The sequence below is a fragment of the Podarcis muralis genome, chromosome 2 (assembly GCF_964188315.1).
Source record: "Podarcis muralis chromosome 2, rPodMur119.hap1.1, whole genome shotgun sequence".
In the NCBI taxonomy this organism is placed as follows: Eukaryota; Metazoa; Chordata; class Lepidosauria; order Squamata; family Lacertidae; genus Podarcis; species Podarcis muralis.
The window spans coordinates 5462930-5480460 of NC_135656.1; positions in this window are offsets into that span (position 1 = coordinate 5462930).

The following is a 17531-nucleotide window of genomic DNA, read 5'->3' on the forward strand; positions in this document are numbered from 1 at the left end:
CAATAGAGAAATACCACATTCTTTCACTTCAGCAGCCCAGGCTGGGCAAAGATGAAGGCCCAAAGCAAAACGATACCATTTTTACCTAAAAGCAACTGGTGGTAGTTGCACGTTAGCATCACATTTCCACTGAGGGGTCAATAGCAGCTGTGTGTGATTGTGTGTGTCCAATTTAGATCAGGGAAGTGGAGCAGGGGGAGAATTAACCACTCCTCTGATATAATTTGGAGGCCCCTGCTTTTAAATGGAAAATGGTATCTGTGATGAAATCTGATGATGATGATGATGATGATAATAATAATAATAATAATAATAATAATAATAATAATAATAATAATTTATTTATACCCTGCCCATCTGGCTGAGTTTCACCAGCCACTCTGGGCGGCTGATAATCAATCTTTGTACAGCTTGGGCCAGCTGTGTTTCTCGAACTTGGGTCTCCAGCTGTTTTTAGACTACAATTCCTATCACCCCTGACTATTATCTCTATTAACTGGGGCTGATGGGAGCTGAAGACCAGCAGTATCTGGAGGGCCAGAGCTTTCCCCACGCAGGCTCAACAAGTACAGGAGACCCCCGCTCTAGAAGAAGCCAACAGGCCCTCTCTATCCTTGGTAGCAAGGGACTGGCTGCCTCTTACAGCCAAGCCACGCAGAGCTTCCTGGGATCCTTCCTCGGAAGCAATAAATAAATGGTACCTTTTGAGAAAACTGCAAGAGATCTTCAGAGAACAAAGTTCATCGCATTTGGCTGAGATCTGACCACAGCCACAAGTGAATGAAAAGCTGTTTGTCTTGAAAAGCAGATACTATTTTACAACGATAGCGGACCTTGTCCCCCCCCCCCCCCCAATAAAATTTTTTTGTTTTCTCAACACAGTTCATACAATACATCAAATCACATCTATACTTTTAGCTCTGCCGAGCTTATGACTTCCCTCTTTCCCTTCAACAGGTATCCCTTATTTCTTTAAATCACATATTTTAAATACTGAGTCTCATATTTATTACATTGTAGGAGTTATATCAATCCTGCCAGGGTTTTTAAAGTTTTACAATTATCCTTTAAATACACCATAAATTTACTCCAACTTTCTATGAATCTCTGGTCGTCCTGGTCCTGAATCCTGCCGGTCAGCGTGGCTAACTCCACATAGTTCATCATTTTCGTCTGCCACTCTGCAATGGTTGGAATTTCTTGTAGTTTCCAGTTTTGGGCCAACATGGTTCTTGCTGCTGCTGTGGCATACATGAACAGTCTTTGATCCGATTTCTTGATCTCTTTCCCCATCAAACCCAGCAAGAAGGCTTCTGGTTTTTTTTTTGGAAAGTATATTTAAATATTTTCTTTAGTTCAGATAGACTTAATAAAAGGGAGAGGTAAAACATTAGCTAAGATGTATGATTTGTTATTAGAATGCTATACCAAAGATGAAGAAGTGAAAGAAGCAATGATAAAATGGGAAATAGATTTTGGACATAATATTGAATTGGATGTCTGGTATGGATTATGGAATCTAAATATGAAATTCACTGCATGTACAGCTTTAAAAGAAAATTTGATGAAGATGATTTATAGGTGGTATCTGACACCTGTAAAGTTGGTGAAAATGTATAGGATGAGGGATAAAAAATGTTGGAAATGCAAGGAGGCTAATGGAGACTTTTACCACATGTGGTGGATTTGTGATAAAGTTAAGAACTTTTGGGAGATGATCTATAACAAACTAAAGATAGCGGACCTTGCTTAAGTCAGTGTGCTGCCACTGACGCGTCCCAAATTCGAAGTACTTTGTGCTGTATAGCCATCCATTTTCTACAACTCCCAGGGTGGGTTAACAACCTGTCTTTCTTCCCAGGGGACTCTGGGAATTGTAGATCTGTGATGGGAATAGGGGTCTCCTCACAATTCCCAGCAGCCTTAACAAACGGTACTTCACTGCCTGTTAAAGTGGTATAATAGTGCTTTTAATGGTATGGATGTGACCAATGTCCTGTTAAAGGGGACCTTGGTGGCGCAGTCCATCTCGGCCCCATCATGGAAATGGGTGATGTGGCCCAGGCCTGTTCTTAGACTTTCATGGGTTTTTTTCTTCTGAAACCTACTTGACCGGACAGTGAGGCAAAAGAAATGTTGTTCTAATCATTCTGATGGATACACCCAGGGCTTTTTTTCCAGCTGGGACTCACTGGAACTCAGTTTGGCACCTCTCAGGTGGGCGCCATTGCCATTATAAGAAAACAAGGGAGACGTTTATGGTGAGTTCCAGCACTTCTTCTTCTAGAAAAATAACACTGGATGCACCTCAAGAAACTTATGCTCCAGTCACACAGAGATCCCTGTGAAGCCGTTGCTTATAATGGCTTTATTATTGCTTTGTGGAGCACATTCCAGGAGAGGGAGCCATTCTCCTGCCTCCCAACCTCCAGGTCATTAAAGGTACTTGCAGTCTAGAGCAGGGGTGCCTCCCCCCCAATCTTTTTTGCTTCAGGTGTGAAAATGTCTCAAGGCCAGGCCTGGGGGTGGCAGTGGCGGTTATGGGACTCTGCTGGCTGACTCATCCAGCGAGGGGACGTGAGCAACTTCCCATCTGGGACAGCCCCCACGGCTGAATCATCTTGCTTGTCTGGGGGTCCCAGCAGGAAGGATCCCCCCATGGAAAGACAACAAACCGCACGGAGAGCATGGCCAATTTGCACATTATTTAAAACCAGCTCAGCCTCCCCCTCCCAGCGACCCTGTCATTATCCCAGTGACACGAGGTCTGGAGAGTTCACGGAAAGCCAGAAGCCCAGGCTCCTTCGTCATAAACCCTGGGCACCCTTTGGCCACCGGAGAGGAGAGAATGGAGCTGAGGAATGCCTTGGCAGACATTCTTCCCCCTCTCCAAACATTCAAAAGAAAACCCAGGATCGTTTGGCTCTCTGCCCCATCCTGACCCACTTTTAGTCATGCCCAAACAGCGCGCTGGGTAGGGGTGGATTAATCTGTCAATTTTGGCTTCTCTTGAGTTTCTCATTTGTCCGATCTTCACCACATCGCTGTATTAGTCTGCCGTTTGTTGTTGGAAGAAAAAGTCCTTACAAAAATTCGTCAGCATTTTAGTCCTAATATACTTTTTGTGTGTGATTTCCCACACTATATTGCATTTTTGTATGCTTCTTCCACCAATGCATGTGCTTTTATGCACACCTTTTCCCAATTAATGCTTCTTTGTCTGGTACACATTTTGTTTTGTTTTAGTTGGTTTGGTTTGCAAAACTCAGAGAAGTATGAATTTTGAAGGACGGTTTCGCTTCACTTTGCATATTTATTTAATCCAGAGATCATTTACTATCAAAATATTTCAATGTGGTTTACAATTGAATATGTGGGTGTGTAATGCTTTGGGAAATGCAGATTACATAGGTTCGCATTGAAATGTGAACCAAATAGAATTTATCTTCCATCCCTAATGCTGGGCAACACAAGTTGTGTGTGTGCCATAAAATAAACTGTTAAGTCTGTCATGGGGTGTATTAGTAAAGAAACTATTGTTTGTTGTGCAGTAGGGGTGCCAACTTGGGGGAAAAAGTGGGGGGGGGGCAGGTAAGTCCCACCCCACATAATCAATCACATGATACAGGACACACACACCATTTGAATGCAAATGCCCATTAACTTTGTGGGGGCCCAGCCCCATAAAATATTTTATTGGGGGGGCCAAAGGGACCTTGGCCCCTAGGAGCTGACTCATAATGTTGTCCAGAATGCATGTTACTGAATATTTTTGATAATACCAGTGTAAATATATTGTCAAATGTATTGGTCTTATATATTATTTTGGCAGCACAAATAGTAATTGCCACTCAATGGGAAACAGCCCAACATCTTACCCTGGACGGTTGGTACCAAATACTCTGGAATAGAGCTATAATGGAGAAAATCACGCATAATTTGAGACTGCAAGAAAACTGGACTCTCCAGTCACATTTCGCATGGTTTGGCATTCCTTTACTACATGAACACTGGAACCATTATTTCCAAGACAATCCTCCCTCGTCACAAGCCTGCCAAATCGGGAACTAGACTTGATGCTCTGAGAAAGCTGATGGTCTTTACATGGGCTTTGTTATTTTAACTCATGTGCAACTACTCATTCTACTTGCCTATTTTATAGTTTTGTTTTTCACCTTTTAATTGTTGTCTGTTGTGATAATCGTTCTCTCTGTTTTATATGCATTATAAAATGAATGAAATAAAAATAATATGGAAAAAAAACTTTACCAAAAAAAGTCAGTCATGGGTTTGTTGGGGGAATTAAATAATTAAGTTCTCCCCTGAGACCAGACTATCATGTTGGTGGTGTCTCTGCATGACCTACTGTTCTTTTGACCTTTGCCTCTTTCTTTCTATCAGTCAGCTTCTGCCAGGAGCAGGTACCTTGGGTATATCTTTGCATCGAATCATCCAAACACTTCTAAAGTAGAGGTGCACCAGAATTATCTAGCATCAGATGAGTTGTCTGTTCCTTCCTCAGTTCCTTCCTGGCCCCCAACTTGGACCTGTATATGCTCAGCTTGACAGTATGTTCTAGATTACACAGCACAGCTAGAACATCCACATTCCCTGATTACACATCAAAACTATTCATCCTACAGATGAACATAGGTAAAGGGTAAAGGGACCTCTGACCATTAGGTCCAGTCGTGGCCGACTCTTTAGGTTGTGGCGCTCATCTCGTTTTATTGGCCAAGGGAGCCGGCCAGTGGCGTAGCGTGGGGGGTGCAGGGGGGGCCGGCCGCACCGGGCCCAACATCTGGGGTTAGGGCAAATCCACAGGTTAGGGGGCGCAAATCCACGGGTTAGGGGGCGCAAATCCACGGGTTAGGGGGCGCAAATTACTTGCCTTGCCCTGGGTGCTGACAACCCACGCTACGCCACTGGAGCCGGCATCCAGCTTCCGGGTCATGTGGCCAGCATGGCTAAGCCGCTTCTGGCGAACCAGAGCAGCGCACGGAAATGCCGTTTACCTTCCTGCCGGAGTGGTACCTATTTATCTACTTGTACTTTGATGTGCTTTCGAACTGCTAGGTTGGCAGGAGCAGGGACCGAGCAATGGGAGCTCACCCTGTCGCGGGGATTCGAACCACCAACCTTCTGATCGGCAAGCCCTAGGCTCAGTGGTTTAACCCACAGCACCGCCCATGTCCCCACAGATGAACATAGGAAGCTACTAATACAAAGTCAGACCACTGGTCTACCCTGTCTATTCTATCTGTTCTGACTCCCTAGGTCTCTTGTAGAGATCTTTCCTAATTAGATAGATAGATAGATAGACAGACAGACAGACAGACAGACAGACAGACAGGGGGTATGCTTATCCAGGGCTTGTGTTTCCGTCATAATGAGGTAGGGCCTGACCCAATGGATCCAAGTTCCAAGAATGGTGGTGAACTTTCTGATGGTTTGGCAGTGGAATGGTCTCCCTTGGGAGGTGGAGGAGTTTTTAAAGCAGAGGTTGGATGGTCATTTGTATGGATGCTTTAGTTGAATTCCTGTATTGCAGGGAGTGGACTTGATGACCCTTGGGATCCCTTCCAACTCTACAATTCTATGATTCTGGCAAAGGGTGGGCCAAGGGTAACAAATGTTCAAGTGGAGGGGGGTAGCCCTTTGCCGACTGTTTTCTGTAAGGCAGAACCTCTTCCTAAACAGCTTAGAAGTAAATCCACCTTGCTAACTGCAAGAAAAATCTGTCCTCCCTTCCACTTCTGACTCCAAACATTTTAAAGCTATGTTTTATTATGACTTTTTGTACTGGATTAGATTATTATCAGGGGTGTGTTCTTTGTTGTATATTTTGTGGCTGTAAGCCGCCTTGTGTACAGTAATAGAGGAAGGCAGTATACAGATAGAAATTGAAATGAAAAATGAAATGCGTCAATTGGAATCAACAGTACTGCTCTGGATGGATTAATGATCTGACCAGGTAGAAACCATATAAGGATACACATAATCACACAAACTGATGTAGTATTAACCACGCTACTATTACAGTTAGGATCAGTAGCACTGCCATTGAATTATCATCAGCATTACTCAAGGCTTGTTTAGGTGACGGAATATTTTGCCTCTTCCTCTTGATGTCTCCTGGTCTTTCTTCTTCAATGAAGGAAAAGCTTCCAGCTTTCCCTTGACATTCCGGTTGCCTTCTCCTTGCCCTAAACAATATCCATTCCACGGCTGGATGTCCTGTTCCCCCAACCCATGCAGTGTCACAAATTCCGGGCAAGGGTGAGTTCTGAGTCATATTAGTAAATATAGCCTGTGATGCTGCTCACACTTTCTTTCTTCTTTTAATAGGAGGGTCTGCCCTTGAGCAACAAAAGCCTGGCCATTGGATGATGCACCTTACACACAGACACACAGACACACACACACACAGACACACACACACACACACACACACACACACACACACACCCAACCCAGTCCAGGGGAATGACAAAGCCTGAGCACCCTGCCCTGAAATTACAGTCATTATAGTCTGGACTCACCAGCTGGCTATTTCAGGACCACAGATCAGACTCTCCTTGTTACTTCTTAAAGAGACCACATCCAATTAACCAAACACATGGATCCTTCAACTTAAAAAAGGAAAATCAAGAAGCTGTTGCAATTCTTCTCCCCCCTGCCCCAGTCTCCTGCCCTAGTCCTGAATCTCTGATGGTCACAAACTCCAAGATCTCTTCTCGCTTATGCTGACATATTTTTTCCCCTGGCACCATTCTGTCCTTTTAATAGCTTGAGCCACGAGCCGGCGATCATTGTTTACCTTCATGCAATTACCTGCTGATTTCTGCAGGCTGAGCTGCTCTTAAAAGACACACAGGCGCAAGCCGGAGTGATTTCACTGTCAGTTGCCCGCTCTGCTTTGCACCCACAGTTGCTGCCAAAAGGCTGAGAGGGAATGTTTCATGGCAAAATGAAAAGGTACCATAGCGAGAGGCAGAATGTGCAATGCCTAATGGACTTTTCATATGATTGGCATCAATTTTGCAGGACACGTGTATCCACATGTGTCCACGTGAGTGGTAGCAAGAGAAAGTACAAACCAGTTTTATCATAGCTTTCCAATAGGCATTTGATTTGTGACAGTGATGTATCTGTCACTTGACTGTACCGCTTCACACTGCAAATGAGGGATTGGTTCTCCAAACACTTCTCCATGTGCAGAGGCGCTGTCTTGTGCCCAAGATTGAAGGGACCTGGCGCTCAGTGCTCACGAGTGACAGCATGCACCTGGTGTGCGTCACATGTGTGCAATGTCATGCGCACAATGTCACATTGCTGGGAAGAGACCAAGAGCGGAGCCCGGCGTGGCTCAGTGGCTGGCGGCTCCTCCTTTCTCGTGCTCAGGAGGAGTCCACGGCGTGCTCAGCTCCATGCTCAGCCTCCTCTGCCCCTCCACATTGAGAAGGGCTGGCCCCCTGACAACAGATATTGAGCAGCCTGAAGACACCTCAGCCTTATAGGCACAACTATTCCATGCTACCCCTTCATGGATCACTGCCTTGCCGTGGCAAAGTGGCTTGAATAACTCAGAGCAGCTATGAACTATGCCGTGCAGGGCACCCAAGATGGACAGGTCATAGTGGAGAGTTTTGACCAAACGTGATCCACCTGGAGCAGGAACTGGCAAGCCACTCCAGTATCCCTGCCAAGAAAACTCTATGGACAAAGACAACAGGCATATAAAAGTTATGACGCTGGAAGATGAGCCCCTCAGGTCAGAAGGCTTCCAACATGCTACTGAGGAAGAGCGAAGGACAAGTACAAGTAGATTCAGAGCTGATGAAGAATTGATGCTTTTGAATTCTGGTGCTGGAGGAGACTCTTGAGAGTCCCATGGACTGCAAGAAGATCAAATGTATCCATTCTTAAGGAAATGAGCCCTGAGTGCTCACTGGAAGGACAGATCCTGAAGCTGAGGCTCTAAGACTTTGGCCACCACATGAGAAAAGAAGACTCCCTGGAAAAGACTGTGATGTTGGAAAAGATGGAGGGCACAAGGAGAAGGGGACGACAGAGGACGAGATGGTTGGACAGTGTTCTCGAAGCTACCAGCATGAGTTTGACCAAACTGCGGGAGGCAGTGGAAGACAGGAGGGCCTGGCGTGCTCTGGTCCATGGGGTCACGAAGAGTCGGATACGACTAAACGACTAAACAACAACAACAATTCCATGCTAATTTGCAGAAGCCAAAATCATTGCAATCACAAAATCAATGGATGTTTTGAGGTGTCTCTCAAAAGTCTTCTTTTGTTAGTAACTTCTTCACTGGGGCTCTGGCTAAAGTGTTGGCCATGGCTAGTGATTTCCCATGTTGAAGGAAAATGACATCAGCCATAGACTTTGGATTTTGGGACGGGGGAACACTGTCAAGGATCTTTGGTCCCAAGTGCCAATAAAGACTTGCAATCCGTTTCAATAGTACAATTTAGACAGTTAGGTCTAAGCTCCAAGCGGTTGGAGCTTTTTGCTGCTCTGTTTCTGTTAGACTTATTGATATAAATGCAGCTGATCCATGGATATATCCTGACTGGTTTTTGCATGGCTATTGCCCCAGCCCCTAGGCTGATGCATCAGCTGCCACTGTGGTTGGGAAATCTAGTGTGCTAGAATAAACAACCATAAATCTTCTCCATCATATTAAGGGGATTTTGGTGCGGGCTCTTCCACAGAAGCATATTAAGCAGATCACATCACATATTCAGCAGATCACATCGGATGAGCGAAATTTGGTATGGATTTATCAAAGTTAAGTTGTGGGACTGAAGAACTTACTTGAAGTAGGAATATCCCTGGGTTCTGCAAGTTAGCAATGCTATCAGTTTGTCTGGAATAGAGCAAACTGAATTCCTTGTTTGCAGATTATGTGTCCTATAAATGTTACATGTTCTTTTCCAAATTTACATTTTTAAAAATCATTTTTCTTTTTAGGAAACAAATACTACATGAAAATGAACATCAAAAACATAGAGCAAGAGGTACAAAGGCCCAGAGATTTTCACAGCATTGCCTAGCAATCATGTTTATTTTTCTTCTAGATCTCAAGCTTGCCCAGAATCACTTATGTTCAGTTCACAACTGCAGAGCACTGAGAATTCACACTTCTTGTTCAAGTTCAGGCCAGGCTGCTGGGGACATTTCAAAACTGCATGCAGCCAATCATGGTGTTTGTCATTACTGGCAGCTCCCCAGACACAATCTCAGAGATAATCTTGTGAAAATGTTTAGATGCTGATGAAATACCAAATGCAAGTCAAGTGGACTGGGACCTTCCAAATGGAGAGACGAGTCCCCAGATTCTTTGGCAAGAGGGCCTTGCCAGAATCCTGCTGTAGCATCTAACTTTGAAAATATTTTGGCTTGTGGTAGCTGTGTGCTAATATCTATTCAGCTGCAGGAAGAATCTCCTTCCCTCCCCCCACACTTTTATTTGAGTTTTGCATGATCCACACCAATCCAAAACTTGCCATTGGGCTGTGGCACACCATCAGTACCTGCACAACCAGCCCATAGGTTCCTTCACTGGAGATATTGTGTTGCAATCACTTGCGGCTCTTCACTCAGAGGACGTTCTTGGACCTAGTAGAGTGAGAAGAAAGTGGGTGAGGAGAAAGGCGGGTGTTTTGTTTTCACTGTAGCCCCCTAGTCAAACCCCCCATTCCCATGGCATGGCCCAGAGGGCTAGGAAACCCTTTGGAACAGTGTGGGTGGCGGCACAGGAAGCTGCTGGAGAAAGGAAGAGCATGCAGAAATCTCCCTCCCACCTCCTCCTTCCATGTCTGGAAGCCTCCACTGGAGCAAAAAGCCTTCTGTGAGTGAAAGCAGCAGCTGGATACATATCAATATCCTCATGTATTTTCTATCTCTTAGCTGCTCCTTTTGTTAGGTTTTCTGTGCAACAGAGTAGGAACCGTGAAGGACCAGAACTGTATGATCCTAGCAAGGGATGGCTGTTGCCAACTGGGACTGGTGGAAGGGAAGGCAGGGAGTCCAACAGTAGGTGGAGCTAGAGAGCCAGTGACAGGCAGAACCTACTACAGCAAGCCTGCAACTTAAGCGCATTTAACTTGTGCGTATTCGGCTTCATGCGTGTGGCAAAAAATAAAATAACAACAAAAAGGTGAACCCAATGGGTTTGGCTGTGGCACAATCCCCAGTGTGAGTTGCATGCCTTCCGTAGTCACAGTTTTGTCTCCATTCTCCTCCCCAATGAGTTCAACAAGTGAGGAGGAAGGTGACAGGCCGTTCCACCTTCCTGGATTGGTTATAAGTGAGGCAGGCAGGTGGGGGGGGGCGAACTTGACGGTGGACTAAGGTGGGCAAGGTCATTTGCCCTAATGGACTTGCCTCCACTGTCCCTGTCCTCCAAGCACAGCTTCAACCTGAAAAACCAAAGGAACTGACGGTGCACATCTCCCTTGGGAACAAGGCTGGGAGGAGACCAGCAGCACCTCCTATTCACCAAGAGGCTGCTGCAGATGTGGAATTGGGGAGGGGGCTGCCAAGGAGGCAGCAGATTGGGCCTCCAAGGAGTGCCCTGCATCCATTGCTGCCACCGCGGCAGCAACAGTGGGCGACGCCTTCCTTGGAGGCTGGATCTGCTGCTTCTGTGGATCCTGCCGCCTGAGGCAGTCGCCTCACCTTGCCCTCATGGGTGGGCCGGTCCTGCGATGCTGGCACACAGACATTTCCCTCATGGCTGCAATTCTGCTTTGCATTTCAGGCATCCCAATATATGGGCAAAGAAGAATACTCTGCTTTGGTGAGGTAGCCCAATTCACTGATGCTAAAATGGCCATATTTGTGAAATATGGTTGCATGAAGTATTACAGGCTCCCAGTTTTCCAAACCTTTCTTTTCACATCATGCTTTCCTTCTTTGACAGAACTTTAGACTGGAACTGTTTATCTGCGTTTCTGGCACTATTACCCCAATCTATTTTTTCAGGCAATCTCCCTCACCATGACAACTGCATACTTGTTGTTGTGTTCTGTTTTGTATTATTATTATTCTTACTACTAGTTTTTTGTTTGGCTTTGTGTTCCTTGGCTCCTGTGCTAGAGTGTGCACCTAGCTTTCAAACAAACAAACAAGGCAATATTCAAATATTTGTTCTCCCAACATTGAGGCTGTGCACCTTCCTACCCCCCCCCCCTCTTTTTACATGCTGACAGGATTGATTGATTGATTGAATCTTTATTTGCATCAGCCATTGGCCATAGAAATAAATCAACAATACAATATACAAAGAATAGAAATAAAAAGTCAATTATGGTGGTACCTCAGGTTACAGACACTTCAGGTTACAGACTCCACTAACCCATAAATAGAACCTCGGGTTAAGAACTTTGCTTCAGGATGAGAACAGAAATCGTGCTCTGGTGGTGTGGCGTCAGCGGGAGGCCCCATTAGCTAAAGTGGTGCTTCAGGTTAAGAACAGTTTCAGGTTAAGAATAGACCTCCGGAATGAATTAAGTTCTTAACCTGAGGTACCACTGTATATAAAAAACATTTTAGGGTTTTGAATCTATAGTCAAATAGTGGAGACTGACAGGATTGAAGAGGGGCTTACAAGGGCATCATGAAATGGTTGCAGCATGGCTGATCCTGCGTCAAGTGCTCCCACAAAAAGTGGCTGTGTATTTATAGTTGCACACCGACAATAGGAAAGGCTGTTGCTAGGCTTCCGACCGCTCTAGATTAATTTAAATGTAGCCACCCTGCCCTTTGTGTTGTATTGCAAGCTGAGCGGCATCACAGAAGGGCGACCAAAGTGATCAAGGAGCCTGAAGTAACTCCTGCACAAGGAAGGGTTGCAACATTTGGAGTTGTTTATCCTGGAAAAAAGGCAAATCAGGGGGTAGTGATAAAGTAAAAGGTAAAGGTGAAGGGACCCCTGACCATTAGGTCCAGTCGTGACTGACTCTGGGGTTGCGGCGCTCATCTCGCTTTATTGGCCGAGGGAGCCGGCGTACAGCTTCCGGGTCATGTGGCCAGCATGACTAAGCCGCTTCTGGCGAACCAGAGCAGCGCACGGAAACACCGTTTACCTTCCTGCCAGAGCGGTACCTATTTATCTACTTGCACTTTGACGTGCTTTCAAACTGCTAGGTTGGCAGGAGCAGGGACCGAGCAACGGGAGCTCACCCCGTCGCGGGGATTTGAACTGCCGACCTTCTGATCGGCAAGTCCTAGGCTCTGTGGTTTAACCCACAGTGCAACCTGCATCCCTAGTGATAAAGCAGCGTGCCCATTTATGCATTGCCCCCCAAAGAGGATTTTCATCACACCCAAAATGGAAAAATAATACATTTCACCTTAGCAGGGAAGGCAACAACCGGGAGATTTCTGTAGGGTTGCCATATGACCAGGAATTCCCAGACATGTCCTCTTTTGGGGGTCCCACATGCCCATCTGGGGGGGGGGATTTTACATTTAAGCAAATGTCCTTTAATTTTGTGCTCTGGCTTGGGTGACCTGGGCTCAGAGTTGGCAGCGGCGGAGGGGCTATCAGGAGGCGATTGCTCTAAAAAAGCTCAACAACTTTACTTTTTGTGTCCAGATTTTTACCTCTACAGCAACCCTAGCTTTGTGTGCCTGCTAAGTCTGTTGACCGGGTGCTGCTAAGCATAACAACAACAACAACAACAACAACAACAACAACAACAACAACAACTTATGCCCCTGCCCATCTGACTGGGTTGCCCCAACCACTCTGAGCAGCTTATTATATATATACTGTTGGATGGGCAACTTTGGGCTGTTCTGCTCTCCTTTTTAAATGGTTCTTTCCCTTTAAACCAAACTGGGATTGGACGGTCCCCAGAGAGAGGATGTTCAAATAGAGGACTGTCTTCTGTTAAGTAGAGTACATGACTACCCTAGGACAGAAGACGTGTATAAAACTAAGTATGGTGCAGAGAAAGTGGACAGTGAGCTTTTCTCCCTTTTGCACAATAGTACAGTGGTACCTCGACTTACAGATGCTCCAGGTTACAAATGCTTCAGGGAGCAGGGAGCCTAGCCACGCCCCCCTGTGAGCAATTCCCGCTCACAACTTCTCCCCTCTGGGAAGAGGAGAGGCTATATAGGATAAAAGAAAGTCCTTCTTCACACAGCACATTGTTAGAACTGTGGCGTTCACAATGGAAAGATGCAGTGCGGGCTATTAGCCTGGATAGTTTTTAAAAGAAGACCGGACCAATTCATGGAGGAGAGTGCTGTCATGATGGCTCTGAGTTGGGGACCCAGATTGGGGAAATACAGTCATACCTCATGTTACGTCCCCTTCATGTTACGTTCTTTCAGGTTACGTCCTGCGGCGACCCAGAAGTACCGGAAAGGGTTAATTCCAGGTTTCGCCGCTCGTGCATGCCCACACATGCAAAATGACATTACGCGCATGCACAGAAGCGGCAAATAGCAACCTGCGCATGCGCAGACGTGCCACTGTGGGTTGTGTTCCTTTCATGTTGTGAACAGGTCCGGAACGGATCCCGTTCGCAACCAGAGGTACCACTGTACTCCTGTTTCCAAGGCTTGTTTGTGGCCCATCTTTCATAATTTCCTGATTATAATGCATTTTGGTATGTTTTTCTTTTCACTAACATACACCATTTTATGTGCACTCTGCCGCAGCATGTGCATCTCTGCACACATTTCTTGGCTGGAGAACTGCATTGCAAAATTCTGAAATATGAAAATTTTGAGGGATGACTGTTTCAGTTCTTGTGTTTTTTCAAAAAGTATAAATTTGGGAGATTCACGTTTAAATGACGGCTAATTTTCTTCCCTATCCACCCGCCCTGGTCAGTGTGATAAGGCTGTGCTTTAAATTATTAAATTTGACGGGGGTATGATTTTCATTCATTTAAAACACATAATTTTCTGATGCACATTAATCAAGACTGGATTTCTAGATACCATCACTAGATGTAAATCCCCATTTCACATACTGATACCGGTAAGTATTCCTTGGCGGTGGAAAGACATTGAAAATTGGGGTTGTAATCAGGAACATTTCAGCCTAAAATGATTTTAGAACAACTGTGTGCTTTAATTAATACTTGATCCTGCCCCTGCTCCATTTAATAAACTTTTCTGAAGTTCTTTGGTTGGATTTAATGTAAAATCCAATTTAAATAAAATAAATAAAAAGGAAATAGCAGCCAGGCCCCATAATTAAATAAACAGGAATACAACAGAGGGGTATGTGTGTGTATACCTAAATACCTGAAATGCAGGTGATCAATATACTAAAGGCACCCCCAGAGTTACAGTATATTATGGGATGGCAGATGTTGAGAAACCTAGGCTTGTGCACTTAAAAGTGGATTGAAGTGCCCTGCCAACTTAGCAGAACAAATCCACTTCATAAAAGAACTGGGCTTCTAGGGCTCCAGACAATCTATTTATTGAGTATTCGTCCTGATTTGTTTGCACAAAGCTTACATGGAGGTTAGATTATATCTGGTCTTTATTGTGCATTCGTTCCAATTTGTGGGGGTGGAGGAGGTTATACAGCAACAAGTATACATCCTGATTTCTTTGGGGGGGGGTGTTTATATGTCTTCCCATTAATCATTGATTCCATGCTTTTCAGTTTATTTCCAGTGCCTCGTTTCACCTTTGAGGGTTGCCTTTATACTTTGCTCCCAAGTTTCCCAGTGTGTGGCATTCACTGGACTAGACAGACTTCTGATCTGCTCCATCAAGACTCTGGTTATGCTGCTAGTTAGCATATTGCTGACTTTCCGTGGTACACAGCACTTTTAGCCCCAGGCACCAGAAATAGCTGGGCGAGCTCAAGACATTTTGCCGCCTGAGGCAGAGCAGCCAATTGTATCCTCAACCCCTAGTCAAGATGCATAGCACCCAAGTCAAGTTATTTTGGCACTCACAGTAGAAAACACCACAATCCCCTCCTCGGCTGTAAAATAAATCAAATAATCAACAATTTGCTGCATTTCTGTGACACGCAAAAATTAGCCGCCTGAGGTGGATGCCTCACTCTGCCTAATGGAAGTGTTGGCTTTGCTTCTAGGTAAGTAGTGAGGCAGGAAGTGGGGGAAAGACTATAATTGTGAATGTAACAGCATGAACAGTACTGCCTGCCCTTGCAGAGAATTGTGCCATTAGTGAGGATGCAGAGAGGCTGAGAAGATATCAGATCATAGAAAAGAAGAAGAAGAGTTTGGATTTGATATCCCGCTTTATCACTACCCGAAGGAGTCTCAAAGCGGCTAACAATCTCCTTTCCCTTCCTCCCCCACAACAAACACTCTGTGAGGTGAGTGGGGCTGAGAGACTTCACAGAAGTGTGACTGGCCCAAGGTCACCCAGCAGCTGCATGTGGAGGAGCGGAGACGCGAACCCGGTTCACCAGATTACGAGTCTACCGCTCTTAACCACTACACCACACTGGCTCTCTAGCCACACTGGCTCTCTAGAGTTGAGAGGCAGCTAACATGGTGCCCAACTTCCAACACCCAAGCTGGCTGGGGCTGACGGGAGCTGGAGTTCAATGGCACCTGGAGGGCATCACATGGTCTTGCGGCTCTCTGTATTCATGGTCTTGCGGCTCCCTGAGTGTCAAAAGGTGTTCCAAATAGGGACCAGTTGGGTGCTTTTCCATGAGTTTCAGCCCAAACCTCCCTGTCTCGTTCCCTGCTGAGAAAATGACCTACTAAATTCATCTCTGGCTGGGCGCCAGGACATATTCCACTCTATTCCCATTCCAGGAACACACTGAGAGCCGGAAGGCACTGAGGAACAAGAGGCATGAGGAAGACAAATAAAAGTCTCGAGGCAGCCTGCAGCAGGTGCCACATTTGCTTTCTGTGACAGGAAAGCAATGAGTGACATGGCTATGGAGACCCAGCCAGCCTTGACGTCTTCTCTGCAGGGGTGAAGATGACCTGCATAGCCAACCAGATGTGGCTGAATCATCAGCCCTGGTCAGTATTAATAATAGTCAGGAATGATGGGAGCTGTCATTCAGTGACATAAAGAGGGCTGCAGGTTCTTCATCCCTGTTCTAGGGGTTCAGATAGACCTAGGGTGGGTGGAGTCTGAGCAAGTCAATAGAAAACCTTCTGCCCAGGCTCATAAATAGTCACTTACCAGGTTGCTGCAGGCAGAGAGGGGATGGGTGCATAAACAGGTAAAGGAAATGGGAGGGTGAATGTAGCTGTTTTGATAGATGGCCCAGCAGGGTGAGAGGTTGGATCTGAAATGAGAGGTCCACTTCTCTTGCCCATCTACAATGCTCAGATATGTAGGGCTGGCCCCATTTTCAAGGCCTGTATTTTTATTGAAGAACTTTGCATCCTACAAAACATCTTTGTTCACAACCTCCCTGCTTGTTGGAGTCCATTAAGCAGAGAAAGGAAAGTTCTCCAGGTGTTGCTGACTCCCAACTCCCCCGCCCCAACCACAGGCCAGGCTGGCTGGAGCTGGGAGTCCAACAATGTTTGAAGTGCCACACATTCCTCCTTCTTGCCACTGAAGTTGATTCATTATATTTCACCTTTGAGTCTGAATTTTACATCCCCAAAATGGCAGCAGTTTGTGTTTATTCATGCTTGGTGTGCAACACCTCTGTCTGAAGTACCACCACACATTTATGTAACTTGCTTGTTTGTATGCTAGTACAGTGGTACCTTGGTTGTCGAATTTAATCCATTCCGGAAGTCTGTTCAACTCCCAGAACTGTTCAAAAACCAAGGATGGCTTCCGATTGGCTGCAGGAGCTTCCTGCACTCAATCGGAAGCCACGGAAGCCCATTGGACCTTCACCTTCCAAAAAATATTCACAAACCAGAACACTTCCTTCCAGGTTTGCGGCATTCGGGAGTCAATTTGTTTGGGGACAAGCCGTTCGACAATCAAGGTACCACTGTATGTGTGTGGGTACAGAAGCCTATTCCATTTCCTGCATGATTGACATAATGTTAAAAATGTGCTTCTCTCGAGGCTTCACAATCACATAGTTAATTGCCTTTGATGACTGGTGATGACTGTTTATTGAACAGAGACTGTTATGTACTGAAGTTCTCACCCTGGGCCAGCAGGGGGATACTGTAGATAGTTATGCAAATGAAGGATCGAAAAGTGATGTTCAGTGATTGGATAGTTTTAGAAAATGGCAACAGTTACATTGTTCTGGAGCTCTATATAAGCAGGCTGACTGAGCTCCTCAGCCTAGTTCTATTCCAGTTTACAAATAAAGAGCTGCTTTGGAAGAATCGCTGTGTCGTCTGATATGTTCGCCCACAACCTAACAGAGACCATCTACGGGAATACAAATCATAGCCAGTGAAAGAGAGAGAAGTCTGAGATTTATAGCTGGGTGGCAAAGAAGAGCAACAGGGGCTTTGAGGGCATTCCTCTGCTTTTAGGGATTCGGTGCCTAATTTATAGACTAGCACTGTCGTCTCAGGGTATACGTGTCCTCAACACTGAATTTGTAGACA